This window comes from Eurosta solidaginis, chromosome 1 (genome assembly GCF_040869045.1).
Source record: "Eurosta solidaginis isolate ZX-2024a chromosome 1, ASM4086904v1, whole genome shotgun sequence".
NCBI lineage: Eukaryota > Metazoa > Arthropoda > Insecta > Diptera > Tephritidae > Eurosta > Eurosta solidaginis.
This window is the reverse complement of record NC_090319.1, coordinates 6,460,166-6,475,725: the sequence shown is the minus strand read 5'-3', so window position 1 is coordinate 6,475,725 and position 15,560 is coordinate 6,460,166. Positions and strand designations below refer to the sequence as shown.

At 35.1% G+C, this 15,560-nt stretch overlaps 1 protein-coding gene across 6 annotated transcripts in view; it reads left to right on the top strand.

Annotated features, from left to right (window-relative positions):
* The window catches only part of wat (waterproof), a 177,028-nt gene that overhangs the window by 91,689 nt on the left and 69,779 nt on the right, over nucleotides 1-15,560 (top strand). For 3 of the 6 annotated variants that reach the window (XM_067778376.1, XM_067778373.1, XM_067778374.1), the window contains exon 3: nucleotides 11,208-11,233. The exons of the other annotated variants lie outside the window; for them this stretch is intronic. The gene's annotated coding sequence lies outside the window, so the exon portion shown is untranslated. The remainder of the gene's footprint in view (nucleotides 1-11,207; nucleotides 11,234-15,560) is intronic. 6 annotated transcript variants of the gene reach the window in all.

Sequence of the window (15,560 nt, the reverse complement as noted above, 5' to 3'; positions counted from 1 at the left end):
AAAGGGAGTGGGCCTTAGTTCTGTAGGTGGACGCCTTCTCGAGATATAACCATAAATGTGGACCAGGGGTGACTCTAGAATGCGTTTGTGCAATATGGGTATCAAACGAAAGGTGTTAATGAGTATTTCAAAAGGGCGTGATTCTTAGTTCCATAGGTGGACGCCGTTTCGAGATATCGCCATAAAGGTGGACCAGGGTTGACTATAGAATTTGTTTGTACGATATGGGTATCAAATGAAAGGGGTTAATGAGAATTTTAAAAGGGAGTGGCCCTTAGTTCTATAGGTGGACGCCTTTTCGAGATATCGCCATAAAGGTGGACCAGGGGTGACTCTAGAATGCGTTTGTACGATATTGGTATCAAATTAAAGGTATTAATGAAGGTTTTAAAAGGGAGTGCTGGTAGTTGTATAGGTGGTCGCCTTTTCGAGATATCGCCATGAAGGTGGACCAGGGTGACCCAGAACATCATCTCTTGGATACCGCTAATTTATTCATATATATATTACCACGAACAGTATTCCTGCCAAGATTTCAAGGGTTTTTTATTTCGCCCTGTAGAACTTTTTCATTTCATTCTACTTAATATGGTAGGTGTCACACCCATTTTACAAAGTTTTTTTTTAAAGTTAAATTTTGCGTCAATAAACCAATCCAAATACCATGTTTCATCCCTTTTTTCGTATTTGGTATAGAATTATGGAATTTTTTTCGTTTTTGGTAATATTCGATATCGAAAAAGTGGGCGTGGTCATAGTGGGATTTCGATAAATTTTTATACCAATACAAAGTGAGTTCAGATAAGTATGTGAACTGAGTTTAGTAAAGATATATCGATTTTTGCTCAAGTTATCATGTTAACGGCCATGCGGAAGGACAGACGGACGACTGTGTAAAAAAACTGGGCGTGGCTTCAACCGATTTCGCCCTTTTTCACAGAAATAAGTTATTGTCCTAGAATCTACGCCCCTACCAAATTTCACAAGGACTGGTAAATTTTTGTTCGACTTATGGCATTAAAATTATCCTAGACAAATTAAATGAAAAACGGAGGAGCCATGCCCATTTTGAAATTTTCTTTTATTTTTGCATTTTGTTGCACCATATCATTACTGGAGTTGAATGTTGACATAATTTACTTATATATTGTAAAGATATAAAATTTTTTGTTAAAATTTGACTTTAAAAAAATTTTTTTTTAAAAGTGAGCATGGTCGTTCTCCGATTTTACTAATTTTTATTAAGCACACATATAGTAATAGGAGTAACGTTCCTGCCAAATTTCATCATGATATCTTCAACGACTGCCAAATTACTGCTTGCAATACTTTTAAATTACCTTCTTTTCAAAGTGGGCGGTGCCACGCCCATTGTCCAAAATTTTACTAATTTTCTATTCTGCGTCATCAGTTCAACTCACTTACCAAGTTTCATCGCTTTATCCATCTTTGGTAATGAATTATTGCACTTTTTCGGTTTTTCGAAATTTTCGATATCGAAAAAGTGGGCGTGGTTGTAGTTAGATATTGTTCATTTTAAATAGCGATCTGAGATGAGTGCTCAGGAATCTACATAGCAAATTTCATCAAGATACCTCAAAATTTGCTCAAGTTATCGTGTTAACGGACAGACGGACGGACGGACGGACATGGCTCAATCAAATTTTTTTTCGATCCTGATGATTTTGATATATGAAAGTCTATATCTATCTCGATTCCTTTATACCTGTACATTCAACCGTTATCCAATCAAAGTTAATATACTCTGTGAGCTATGCTCAACTGAGTATAAAATTATCCAAACTGATAGCCTAAAATGCCAGGTTTCATCTCAATCTTTAGAGGTGACGCAATGCAATTTTGGGTTTTCCAATCGTAGAGAGAACTCTCAAGTTTATATAAAAACAAGTAAGGAAGGTTAAGTTCGGGTGTAACCGAATATTACATACTCAGTTGAGAGCTATGGTGACAACATAAGGGAAAATAACCATGTAGGAAAATGGACCGAGGGAAACCCTGGTATGTGTTTGTATGACATGTGTATCAAATGAAAGGCATTAAAGAGTATTTTATTAGGGAGTGCGCCATAGTTCTATAGGTGGACGCCATTTAGGGATATATCCATAAAGGTGGATCAGGGTTGACTCTAGAATGCGTTTGTACGATATGGGTATCAAATGAAAGGTATTAATGAGTATTTTAAAAGGGCGTGGACCTAAGTTCTATAGATGGACGCCTTTTCGAGATATCGCCGTAAAGATGGACCAGGGGTGACTCTAGAATGCGTTTGCACAATATGGGCATCAAACGAAAGGTGTTAATGAGTATTTTAAAAGGGAGTGGGCCTTAGTTCTATAGGCGGACGCCGTTTCGAGATATCGTCATAAAGGTGGACCAGGGGTGACCCTAGAATGCGTTTGTACGATATGGGTATCAAATGAAAGGTGTTAATGAGTATTTTAAAAGGGAGTAATCCTTAGTTCCATAGGTGGACGCCGTTTCGAGATATCGCCATAAAGGTGGACCAGGGTGACCCTAGAATTTGTTTGTACAATATGGGCATCAAACGAATGGTGTTAATGAGTATTTTAAAAGGGAGTGGGCCTTAGTTCTATAGGTGGATGCCGTTTCGAAATATCGCCATAAAAGTGGACCAGGGGTGACTCTAGACTGTGTTTGTACGATATGGATATCAAATTAAAGGTATTAATGAGGATTTTAAAAGGGAGTGGTGGTTGTTGTATAGGTGGTCGCCTTTTCGAAATATCGCCATAAAGGTGGACCAGGGGTGACTCTAGAATGCGTTTGTACGATATGGATATCAAATTAAAGGTATTAATGAGTATTTTAAAAGGGAGTAATTCTTAGTTCCATAGGTGGACGCCGTTTCGAGATAACGCCATAAAGGTGGACCAGGGGTGACCCTAGAATTTGTTTGTACAATATGGGTATCAAAAGAAAGGTGTTAATGAGTATTTTAAAAGGGAGTAATCCTTAGTGCCATAGGTGGACGCCATTTCGAGATATCGCCATAAAGGTGGACCAGGGGTGACCCTAGAATTTGTTTGTACAATATGGGTATCAAAAGAAAGGTGTTAATGAGTATTTTAAAAGGGTGTGGGGCTTAGTTCTATAGGTGGACACCTTTTCGGAATATAGCCACAAAGGTGGACCAGGGGTGACTCTAGAATGCATTTGTACGATATGGATATCAAATTAAAGGTATTAATGAGTATTTTAATAGGGAGTAATTCTTAGTTCCATAGGTGGACGCCGTTTCGAGATAACGCCATAAAGGTGGACCAGGGGTGACCCTAGAATTTGTTTGTACAATATGGGTATCAAAAGAAAGGTGTTAATGAGTATTTTAAAAGGGAGTAATCCTTAGTGCCATAGGTGGACGCCATTTCGAGATATCGCCATAAAGGTGGACCAGGGGTGACCCTAGAATTTGTTTGTACGATATGGGTATCAAATTAAAGGTATTAATGAGGGTTTTAAAAGGGAGTGGTGGTTGTTGTATAGGTGGTCGCATTTTCGAGATATCGCCATAAAGGTGGACCAGGGGTGACCCTAGAATTTGTTTGTACAATATGGGCATCAAAAGAAAGGTGATAATGAGTATTTTAAAAGGGAGTATTCCTTAGTTCCATAGGTGGACGCCGTTTCGAGATATCGCCATAAAGGTGGAGCAGGGGTGACCCTAGAATTTGTTTGTACAATATGGGTATCAAAAGAAAGGTGTTAATGAGTATTTTAAAAGGGTGTGGGGCTTAGTTCTATAGGTGGACGCCTTTTCGAGATATCGCCATAAAGGTGGACCAGGGGTGACTCTAGAATGAGTTTGTACGATATGGGTATCAAATTAAAGGTATTAATGAGAGTTTTAAAAGGGAGTGGTGGTAGTTGTATATGTGAAGGCGTTTTCCAGATATCGACCAAAATGTGGACTAGGGTGACCCAGAACATTATCGGTTGGATACCGCTAATTTATTTATATATGTAATACCTGGCAAGATTTTAAGGGTGTTTTATTTCGCCCTGCAGAACTTTTTCATTTTCTTCTACTTAATATGGTAGGTGTCACAACCATTTTATAAAGTTTTTTCTAAAGTTATATTTCGCGTCAATAAAACAATCCAATTACCTTACCATGTTTCATCCCTTTTTTCGTATTTGGTATAGAATTATGGCATTTTTTTCATTTTTCGCAATTTTCGATATCGAAAAAGTGGGCGTGGTCATAGTCGGATTTCGTTCATTTTTCATACCAAGGTAAAGTGGGTTCAGATAAGTACGTGAACTGAGTTTAGTAAAGATATATCGATTTTTGCTCAAGTTATCGTGTTAACGGCCATGCGGAAGGACAGACGGACGACTGTGTATAAAAACTGGGCGTGGCATCAACCGATTTCGCCCATTTTCACAGAAAACAGTTAACGCCATAAAATCTATGCCCCTACCAAATTTCAAAAGGATTGGTTAATTTTTGTTCGATTTATGGCATTAAAAGTATCCTAGACAAATTAAATGAAAAAGGGCGGAGCCACGCCCATTTTAAAATTTTCTTTTATTTTTGTATTTTGTTGCACCATATCATTACTGGAGTTGAATCTTGACATAATTTACTTATATACTGTAAAGATATTAAATTTTTTGTTAAAATTTTACTTTAAAAAATTTTTTTTTTTCAAAGTGGGCGTGGTCCTTCTCTGATTTTGCTAATTTTTATTAGGCGTACATACAGTAATAAGAGTAACGCTCCTGCCAAATTTCATCATGATATCTTCAACGACTGCCAAATTACAGCCTGCAAAAGTTTTAAATTACCTTCTTTAAAAAGTGGGCGCTGCCACACCCATTGTCCAAAATTTTACTAATTTTATATTTTGCGTCATAAGTTCAACTCATCTACCAAGTTTCGTCGCTTTATCTGTCTTTTGTATTGAATTATCGCACTTTTTCCATTTTGCGAAATTTTCGATATCGAAAAAGTGGGCGTGGTTATAGTCCGATATCGTTCATTTTAAATAGCGATCTGAGATGAGTGCTCAGGAACCTACATACCAAATTTCATCAAGATACCTCAAAATTTACTCAAGTTATCGTGTTAACGGACAGACGGACGGACGGACGGACATGGCTCAATCAAATTTTTTTTCGATCCTGATGATTTTGATATATGAAAGTCTATATCTATCTCGATTCCTTTATATATGTACAACCAACCGTTATCCAATCAAACTTAATATACTATACGGCACAGCCGAAGACTTCATACTTTTCATGAATGGGGCTGAACAATAACCTTGTCCCATAACCTTATCCATTCGTAATAAAAAGATTATAAAAAAATTTTAAGGACTACCTTTATATAAATGAACCAAAAAATAAAAGGCAATTTTTCCTTTAATACACACATAATCTTTTTGAATTTTGACTAAAAAACTTTAGCAATAGATCTCTTAAAAACTTTTGGGATTTAAAACTATAAAGGTGGAGCGCAATCTTTCAGTTTAAGGTAAACCATGTACTTGTACATCGCTTGAAAACTAACCATCCTAATGAGTCATATATACATCCATACATAGAATGAATGTTTTTGAATATGTACTTGTGTGAAAAAAATAAACTTAATATATGGATATGCGCACATAAATGCTCACACAATACACAACTGCGTATATAAAAATCAGCTTCTTAAATATGTTTATGTTATAGTTTTAGCAAAACTTTTCCATCCCCATTCAACTGGAAATGGTATACGAGTCAATGATTTGGATTTTGTTTTCTTCTTCTTCTTCTTTTATGTTTTTGTTTATGCTGCATAAATGTGAACGCTTAATGGTGGAACGCCACTTAAGCTGAAATCAATGAGAAAATTGGCTCTTAAATAGGCAAACAGTAATAGAAAAATAATTTTCTGTGCCCCCTGACTCTTGACCTAAAAGTATATAACATTTTTACGCTGGGTGTTGGCATGCTGAGTTCTATTTAGTTAATATAAATGGTCTATTACTTGTTGTTATGAAGTCATTTGATTATATGAAAGGAGAGGGAATGGTGATTTTGCAAAGCACATGAAAGGATATATACATACGTATATTTGGGTGTACAGCTGCGATTACGAAAATTGCAGTCTATTTATGTATAATTTTTTCTTTCTTATTTTTGTTGGTTAATTTTAGTGAATTATTTAACGAAAACTATATAAAACAATTTCGAAAACGTAGTAACTGCAGTAAGTTGTCAAACTAAATAAACAAAAAATGAAAATTAAGAGGTAATGCCCCTTACATAAGAAGTACACTAATACGTTCACCAATACACAGACTATCGATAAACGGACTGATTTTTATTTTCTGAGTTTTTGTAGAATAATTGAAAGTAATAAACATTTTTAGAGTTTTTTATCTGGCTTGGAATTATTTATTTTGATGAGCAATTATCTTTGTTTGAAAGACAGAGTTACCGAGACTTAAAAAAGGAAAAAAGTGGTAAAATTTGCCAATAAATCATATAGCCTTAGTTGCAGGTCATTTTTTCTGTTTTTGTTTTATGAAACTTTCGAAACTTTTATTTGGAGTTTTCGGTATTCTTTCGAGCAAGCAGTTTTGTGGCCCAATCAATGCTCAAGTTTTTTTTAAATTTTCGAAATTTTCTTTCTGGAGAGTTGCTTCGACTTTTTTCTATACAACGTGCCGTAATTTATATTTTATACGGGAAAAATCTGAAATATCTTTTGAAAACAAAACAAGTAAAGGTGTCTAAGTTCGGGTGTAACCGAACATTATATACTCAGCGTGAGCTTCAATTGTACATTTCACTTCAGATAAATTAAAAATGTCTCCCCATTTCCTCTTACAATAAAACTTGATAAGTGAAATATCATCAAATATCTAGTCGACGACCCTTTTGAATTTGTTTTATATCTAAGTTGCCGTGGTCTTTAACCGATTCCGTCCATTTTTACTAGAACTGTTTTCTGCCATAAGCAAAATATGTGTACAAAATTTCATTACGACATGTTAATTTTTCTTCGAGTTATGGCTCCCGAAACATAGAAAATGGCTTAGTCATTGTGGGCGTGGTTATTATCCGATTTCGCTCATTTTCAATACCAATCTATTCTGGGTCCAGATAAGCTCGTGTACCATATTGAGATATCTCAATATTTACTCAAGTTATTGTGTTAACGTACAGACGGACGGACGTGGCTCAATCAAATTTTTTTTCTATATCTATCTCGATTCCTTTATACCTGTACAACCAACCGTTATCCAATCAAAGTTCATATACTCTGCGTGTAAAGTACGCAGAGCATAAAAGTTATCAAAATTGAATACGCCTTTTGAGAGACCTATAGCTGCATTTTGACAGGCTAAATTGGGTTACAACTGCGTATTCGAAAACATTCCGAAAGCTTCAAAAAAATTTCGAAATGTTCTTAACAGTTGCCCGCACTTTTGAAATTTTTCTTAAACTTTTTTGAGATTGATTACCAAAATTTCGGCTACGAAGTTCATAGAGTTTTTTTTTTAATTATAGAAAACAAGCAGTCTCGGCAGACGTTGTTCTGCCCTAACTTGGTCTATCTGCATAACTGTTTCAAAGTGTTTACGTCATACTCTCCCTCACCCTCTCTTCTGTTTTCGCTATCCTTGTGTGTACACCTCTCTCTGCCTTTCTCTCTTTCTGCATCTTTTTCTCCCTCTCCGTATTTTTCCTCCCTTCTTTTCGCTCTACGTTCCTCTTCTTCTCCCTCCACGCGTCGTTTGTTTCTGTCTCTCTATCTCCATCTAACCCAATCTCTTTCTCAGTTTCTTTCTCTTCTTTTCCGTTGCTTTATTTCCCTTTCTTTTCATTCGTTTGTCCTTTCGGAAAAGTTTGCTGAAAACCTTTTCAACTATTTTGATAAATGTACGCGATAATTTAAACTTTATTTTCGAAACATATTGACCACGTGCAATTATATCGTGCGGGCTATTTATTTTTGTTTACAAAATTACACTTTTGTTTGATTTTTAATTAATTCACTATGCGCACAGCTTACAAATTACGTACAAATTTTAATAAGAAAATTTGAGAACAGTATCAGTTATTTTGTCTGTACCAACAGCATACGAACTAGCGTACAAAATATGTTGAAGAATTAAAACTCCTTTGTTTGAAAATTTGAACGAAATAGTTAAAAAATTTTACGAACAAGTATTTTTCAAGAGATGAAACCATATATGCTGCATTAACTTGGCAATACGCATATATATGTATATACGTATGTCAACCGGATATGAAATAAAAATACACAATTCATCCATACTTACCTATAAATGTACTCCGGAAGTTAAATAACGTTACGAATGCTATGTATATATATATATATATATGTACGTATGTTACGCATAATGTCCCACTCAAAACAAATGTGCGAGTCGTTCACAGCGAACAAACACACTTACTGCAGTTTTTGGTAAAAATTTTAATTTTCTTTAAACAATTTTGCTCTTATTTGAAAGAAATCAAATCCTTTTTTTAATGCAGAACGAAGGCAAATATTTCAAAGTTCACTACAAAAAACCAATATTCCAATCGATCCATCCGTTTTAAATTTATAGCTGTGTAAACAAAAAGCTTATGATTTCTAACTACCAAAGTGTTGTTAGATTTTTCAGGCAAATTTTTAGGGGTTTTCGCACCGTAGGGACCATCCTCGTAATTCAAGTAATATTTAAACAAAAAAAATCACCGAAATCGGTCTTTTGGGTTTTGCGCTTAGCAACAAATTCAGGAATTAATTTTTATACTCAGGTGAGCAGAGCTCACAGAGTATATTAACTTTGTTCGCATAACGGTAATCTGTCTGTCCGTCCGCCTGTAAACACGATAACTTGAGTAAATTTTGAGGTATCTTGATGAAATTTGGTATGTGGGTTCCTGGGCGCTCATCTCAGATCACTATTTTAAATGAACGAAATTGGACTACAACCACGCCCACTTTTTCGATATCGAAAATTTCGAAAAACCGAAAAAGTGCGATAATTCATTACAAAAGACGGATAAAGCGATGAAACTTGGTAGGTGCGTTGACCTTATGACACAAAATAGAAAATTAGAAAAATGTTGGACAATGGGCGTGGCACCGCCCACTTTTAAAACAAGGTAATTTAAAAGTTTTGCAAGCTGTAAGTTGGGAGTCGTTGAAGATATCATGATGAAATTTGGCAGAAACATTACTCTTATTACTATATGTGTGCTGAATAAAAATTAGCGAAATCGGATAACGAACACGCCCACTTTTAAAAAAATTTTTTTTTTTAAGTCAATTTTAACACAAAATTTAATATCTTTACAGTATAAAAGTAAATTATGTCAACATTCGACTCCAGTAATGATATGGTGCAATCAAATATAAAGATAAAAGAAAATTTCAAAATGGGCGTAACTCCGTCCTTTTTCATTTAATTCGTTTAGAATACTTTTAATGCCAAAAGTCGAACAAAAATTTACCAATCCTTGTGAAATTTGGTAGGGACATAGATTCTATGACGATAACTGTAAAAATAGGCGAAATCTGTTGAAGCCACGCCCAGTTTTTATATACAGTCGACCGTTTGTCCTTCCGCTCGGCCGTTAACGCGATAACTTGCGCAAAAACCATATCTCTTAACTAAACTTAGTTCACGTACTTATCTGAAGTCACTTTATCTTGGTATAAAATATGTCCGAAATCCGACTATGACCACGTCCACTTTACCGATATCGAAATTTACGAAAAATAAAAAAAAAAATGCCATAATTCTGTACCAAATATGAAAAAAGAGATGAAACATGGTAATTGGATTGGTTTTTTGACGCAAAATATAACTTTAGAAAAAACTTTGTAAAATGAGTGTGACACCTACCATATTAAGTAGAAGAAAATGAAAAAGTTCTGCAGGGCGAAATCAAAAGCCCTTGGAATCTTGGCAGGAATACTGTTCGTGGTATGATATATATATATAAATTAGCGGTACCCGACAGAAGATGTTCTGAGTCACCCTGGTCCAAATTTTGTTCGATATCTCGAAAAAGCTTTCACATATACAACTAAGGGCTACTCTCTTTTAAAACCCTCATTAATACTTTTAATTTGATACCCATATCGTACAAACACATCCTAGAGTCACCCCTGGTCCACCATTATTGCGATATCTCGAAAAGTGTACCTATGCAACTAAGGCCCACTACGTTTTAAATAATCATTAACACCTTTCATTTGATACACATGTCATACAAATTCCATGTCATACATTCCAGGATTACCCTAGGTTCATTTTGCTAAATGGTGATTTTCCCTTATTTTGTCTCCAAAGCTCTCAGCTGAGTATGTAATGTTTGGTTACACCCGAACTTAGCTTCCCTTACTGGTTTTATATTAATTTTAATATATTAATATATAATTTTTTTATAACTGCTACAACAACACTAATTTTTGTATTATAAATAAAAGGAGAGAACTTAGGTCAATTAAAATTAAAAAAAGTTACCTCGGCCATTTTCTTGTTCGCTTTCATTTTGTTTGCTAAATACTTACTTACATTTGTCACGGTCGTTGAAGGGCTTAGAGATTATTTCGCTGCTACACATCATTAATTTTTTAGCCTATAAGGCCAATGTGATGGTCACGAATGAAACTTGTTGTAACCCACTCCATAAACGAATTATCTTAAGATTTGCTCTTGCACAGATTAGCGTCTAACCTTGTCATTTATCTTCAAAATAAAAACATTGTAAGTCGTATCAAATCTCTTAACCGAAATAAGCGCGAATACAGTCATTTAAAAATTTGTATCAAGTTTATTTGTTTGTAATTGCAGAGACTTTGAACTCGATTTAAAAACTTTGTCTAGATCTTTGGTTTTGTAGCCAATGTCAAGCCATATTAACAATTCAAATAGTTTGAAACTAGTCTGACGTCGAACAAGGTTAACTAGTTAGTACCATAGTACATATGTATCTAGTTATATATGAACAATGAAAAAAAAAAACCAATAGTTACAAGTACTTAACTATTATACCGAAATCCTTTTTTTTTTACAAATACCTTAATTACTGCTTTAATTGCAACAAATATATATGAATGTTAATAAATGATCCACTGAAAAACTATTTTAATCATTAATGTGACTCATTTAAATTGTTGTCTCTTGTTTGTTTTTTTATTTCAGTGTCAAAACGAGTTATTAAAATAAATGTAAGTAAATGAATTATAATTGTTTTAACCATTAAATTGGTTATCTTCACAAATGCATGACAATAAAGATGCAGCTAATTTATTATTATTATTATTCAAATGCATATATTTATACACTGTATTATGTACATAAGCATGCCACTCAAGTAATAACTTATTTATGAAGTTTAATTTTGATTATGTCGAGCCATACTCACACTCTCGCTCTCTCTTTCTATTGTGATTACATAAATGTGCCACTTTAAAGCAACTAATTCGTGCCACACGCCGTTGGAAGCATTTGAGAAATGCATTCGTATGTATGTAATATGTAGATTAGGATGAACTAATTTGTAGGGAACTGATAGTTACCGGGTCCTTACAACGGTAGATATCTTCTTATGATTTTGAATGTGATATTTTTTTCTCTTTTTTCAGGACTGTGAGTTTTAAGGGGCGAATTCGATTCTCATATTGCAAAAATTTGGATATATTTTTATTAGGGTGGGCTTTTTCGTATATTGAAAATATTGTTCAGGACGTCAAAACAGAATTCAGCCTTTAATTTTAATGTTTAGAGGTGCTCTATCGCTTTTTAGTATGCTCCATTATTTAAGTACTGTTTTCGATATCGTAGCAGGATTATCCCCCGATGACTTCAGCATTATTTTCGCAATCATTTTAGGACTAGCTTATTATTCCAAATCGAGGATTTTTTCAGGATCATAGCGGGATTATTGATGGTTTTCTTTTGCTAAATAAATATTTGAATGAAGTGAATTTTGACTTGATTGGTTTAGAACCATTCTCCGTGGCAAACATTATTTTGTGGAATAACTTTCTCTTTCTCATCTTCCACTCGCTGTATTTCTCCATGCCTCGTCTCTCCTAACGATTCTTATTTTCTATCCTCTTTCATTACCACTTCTTCGCCCTTTCCTCGTCCTTCCCCTTTCTTTTCAGTTTCCTGTCCCACGTTGACCATCTCGTCTCTTTCACCACCCTTCGATATTCCTGTACCTCACTTTATTCCTCCCTTCTCACCCTGCATTTTCTTTCCTCACTCATTTTTCCTCCCGTAACTTTGCACTTCCGGTCATCTTTTATCCACCTTCTCTATATTTGTCAAATTAGTGGTCCATTTCTTTAATCCTGTCCCTTTTTCATTATCCTCTTTCAATCTAATTCCATTCTCATTCGCATTAATCTTCCTTCCCTATCAGTGTATCATTTCCCGTTATACCCCTCTCTTCCATGTTCTTACTCCTCTTCTTTGCCTTTCGGTTTGCCTTTCCTTCGCCTTTTTCTCCGTCTTTACCCCTTCTTCACCTGCGCATTTATGTCGAATCAAATATGTATGGACAACATTAATGAAATTGACCCTGCAGCCAAGTTATTTCTCACAGTGTATGCAATATTTTTTTTTTTTTTGGAGTAAATAGGTGTGCTTGTAAACCATATGTGCCCGACATTGAAATATCAAAAGACATAAAAAATTGCAGAAAGTTCAAAACCATGGCAATAAAAAATCAAAATTGATTGATAAAATCGCTTAATTGTCCCAATGTTTGTGCATTTTTATTCAAACAGCTAAAAGCACAAATTTTTCATTGTTTGCTCGAATTTTTCAAGTTTCAATAATGTCAGCTTTCAATGGCAATTTTTCATTTATCGAAAATTGTTTCTATATTTCATGGGTGAGGGCGTTTGTGGCGGCATTTTGAGTTCATGGCAAATATTTTGAGTTCAGCTGCAAAGGCAATACACAAATTGACTAACACAAAAACAAAAAAAAAAAACAAAAAAAAACATCCATCAAAAAACTTCTGCACATACAACCCAAATAGGAAATGTAAACTCGTTAACACATTTTCAAACTTTCATAAAATTGTTTTTTCTTAATTGATTGATGGTTGCATTTCATCAATAGATAAATTTATTTTAATTATCGTCTCTAGGCTACTACACCCAAATAATAGCTGCTTTTATTTCATTTGTACTTCTAGCCTAAATTTATTATTTATAATTTTCCTATTGGGTGGTAATAAAAGTGTGAATAAATGTAGGCGTAGTTGGGTTGGTAATCCTTATTACTCCCAGTGCACGACTTTGGCGCAAAAGGGCCATTGTTGTTGTTGTCATGGTAGCGATAAAGGGACGTGTTAAGCCACTGTTGGCTGTGTTAATGACGTGTGAACAATCACGTGTAATTAGTCGTACTTTATTGTAATTATTTCTACAATATTTAATATTGCCACTGTTTTCATACTTAATTTCTTGTGGGTGTAGCTACTCGTAGATTAATGGGAAATTGGTCAAAAACTTTTTTGTGTTCTTTGCAGCTGCATCGATGGAAAATGCCTGCGTTTATCGCAGTTTTGCGGTTAGATGAACCGGTGCAATATACAATGTATTGAAATTATGAAATTTAAAAACTTGATTAATGATTTTCCAAAACAGCATTAGAAAATGCTCTCTATTGGTTTGAAGAAAAAAAATCATATTACCTCTAAACTATTCTACTCGGCTTTTGTTAAATTCTTTATACTTTTTTATAATAATTACATCAGCGTTTAGAAGCAGTTTCGTCCGTTCGTTTCACTACTAAAGTTATGTTAGGTTGAAGTGGCCGGTCCACTAAGACCTCACATAGACTGAATGAGTACATAGTGTTACCAGAAGTTAATTTAATGACCGAACTGAAAACCCCTATCAAAAAGCTGGACCTAAGTTATAAAATAACTCCATCCTCCTGGCAAATACTAAAAGTTGTCTAGGATCTATGGCATTTGCTGCTTCTAGACCTAAAAGCTTTATCTCCTCTAATATCTAGAATCTTAGCCTGTCAAGCACGAGCACAAAACGTGCTCGATCGTTTCCTCATCCAAACCTGCATTTCCTTCATCTGCCGTCACTGACCAAGCCTAATTTAAAGGCACAGACCTCTATTTTTAATGATAGAAGCAAATTTTTTAGTCTGAGGTTATAAGATCTACACATAAGCTCCGACACTTTACAGCCCCGCGCTTAGGCCCACGTCTTTCCCGTTGGTCAATTATGTGCACCTCTCGCCTTCTCTTAATTGCGCCCAATCTAATTGGGACGTCTGCGAATTAAGCTTCAAGGGATGCGCAATTTTTTGCTGGCTTATCCTGTTTTCCATCCCATTTATTCCCATATGCTCTGGGATCCAATATAGATGTAAGCTTCTCCCCGTCTCGATTCTTTCCAGCTTTTCAACATTTCTTGAACTTCTGTTTGCCCCACAAAGAAAACATTCTTTGAATGAATAGTCGCAAAGTCTTAAGGATTTGAAGAAAATTGTTTGAGCGACAGATATGATCCCGTTCCGGGCTGATCTTGAAAACAATTTGGCAAAAGTAAGAAAATTCTTGAAGTTACCATGAAAATGATTTCCTAATAGTCCAGAGATGAGCCCGAAATAATCCTTAAAACAATACATAGATGAGCCAGTGATAGTTCCAATACCCAAATTGATCCCGAACGACCACTAAATTATTTAAAACGAATTCCAAAAAACGATCCCGGAATATTTTCAAAATAATAGTCAGACAATGCTGAAATGGTATTAAAACACAAAAGTAATACCGAGTTTATTCAGAGATAGTCCCGAAGACAATTCTGGGATCATTCGAAAACTGTACTAAAGTAGGTCTGATGTGATCTCGTAAAAGCTGCGAAACAACTCGAAAAACATAAGAAAACAATATCGAAATATTTCCGTAAACTATACCGAAGTCGAGCATTCATATAGTAAGTGTTGACTGATGAAATGGTGAGTGGTGGCTGGTTGGTGAATCGCCTGACAATGAATGACTCAACGTTGAGTGGTTATTAGGTTCAAAACGTTTCGGTGGATGGTTGATGAAAGAATCAATGGTGACGAATCGACCAGCGGATGCTTAAGTGTTACGTGGCTGATTGGTACCAAAGCTTAGATATGGATACAAATTGGTAACTTATGAGCCAATGCCCAATGCCCGATTTCCAAAATAGCAGTTGGACTCGGGCATGGTGATCCGATGTCATTATAGTATCGGTGTAATTATCAGTGTGAATTGGTGTTCAAGGTAACCGCTGAATTAGTAAAAAACAAGTTTATTAAGTGGTATGGGCCGGTAACAAATGCATCAGTGTCTTGCAGACAAGGGCAATACAAACTACAGGTTGCATTTACTCCTAATCCTCTAACCTACCAAAATTAGTAACTAACCAAAATCGCCAATCGCGGAAGGCGATTCTCAAGCGAATTAAATTCCTATAAAGAGTTTACTGGCAAGGCACAAAACATTTCATTCCCTTGCTGGTCGTTGTGATAAAATAGCAT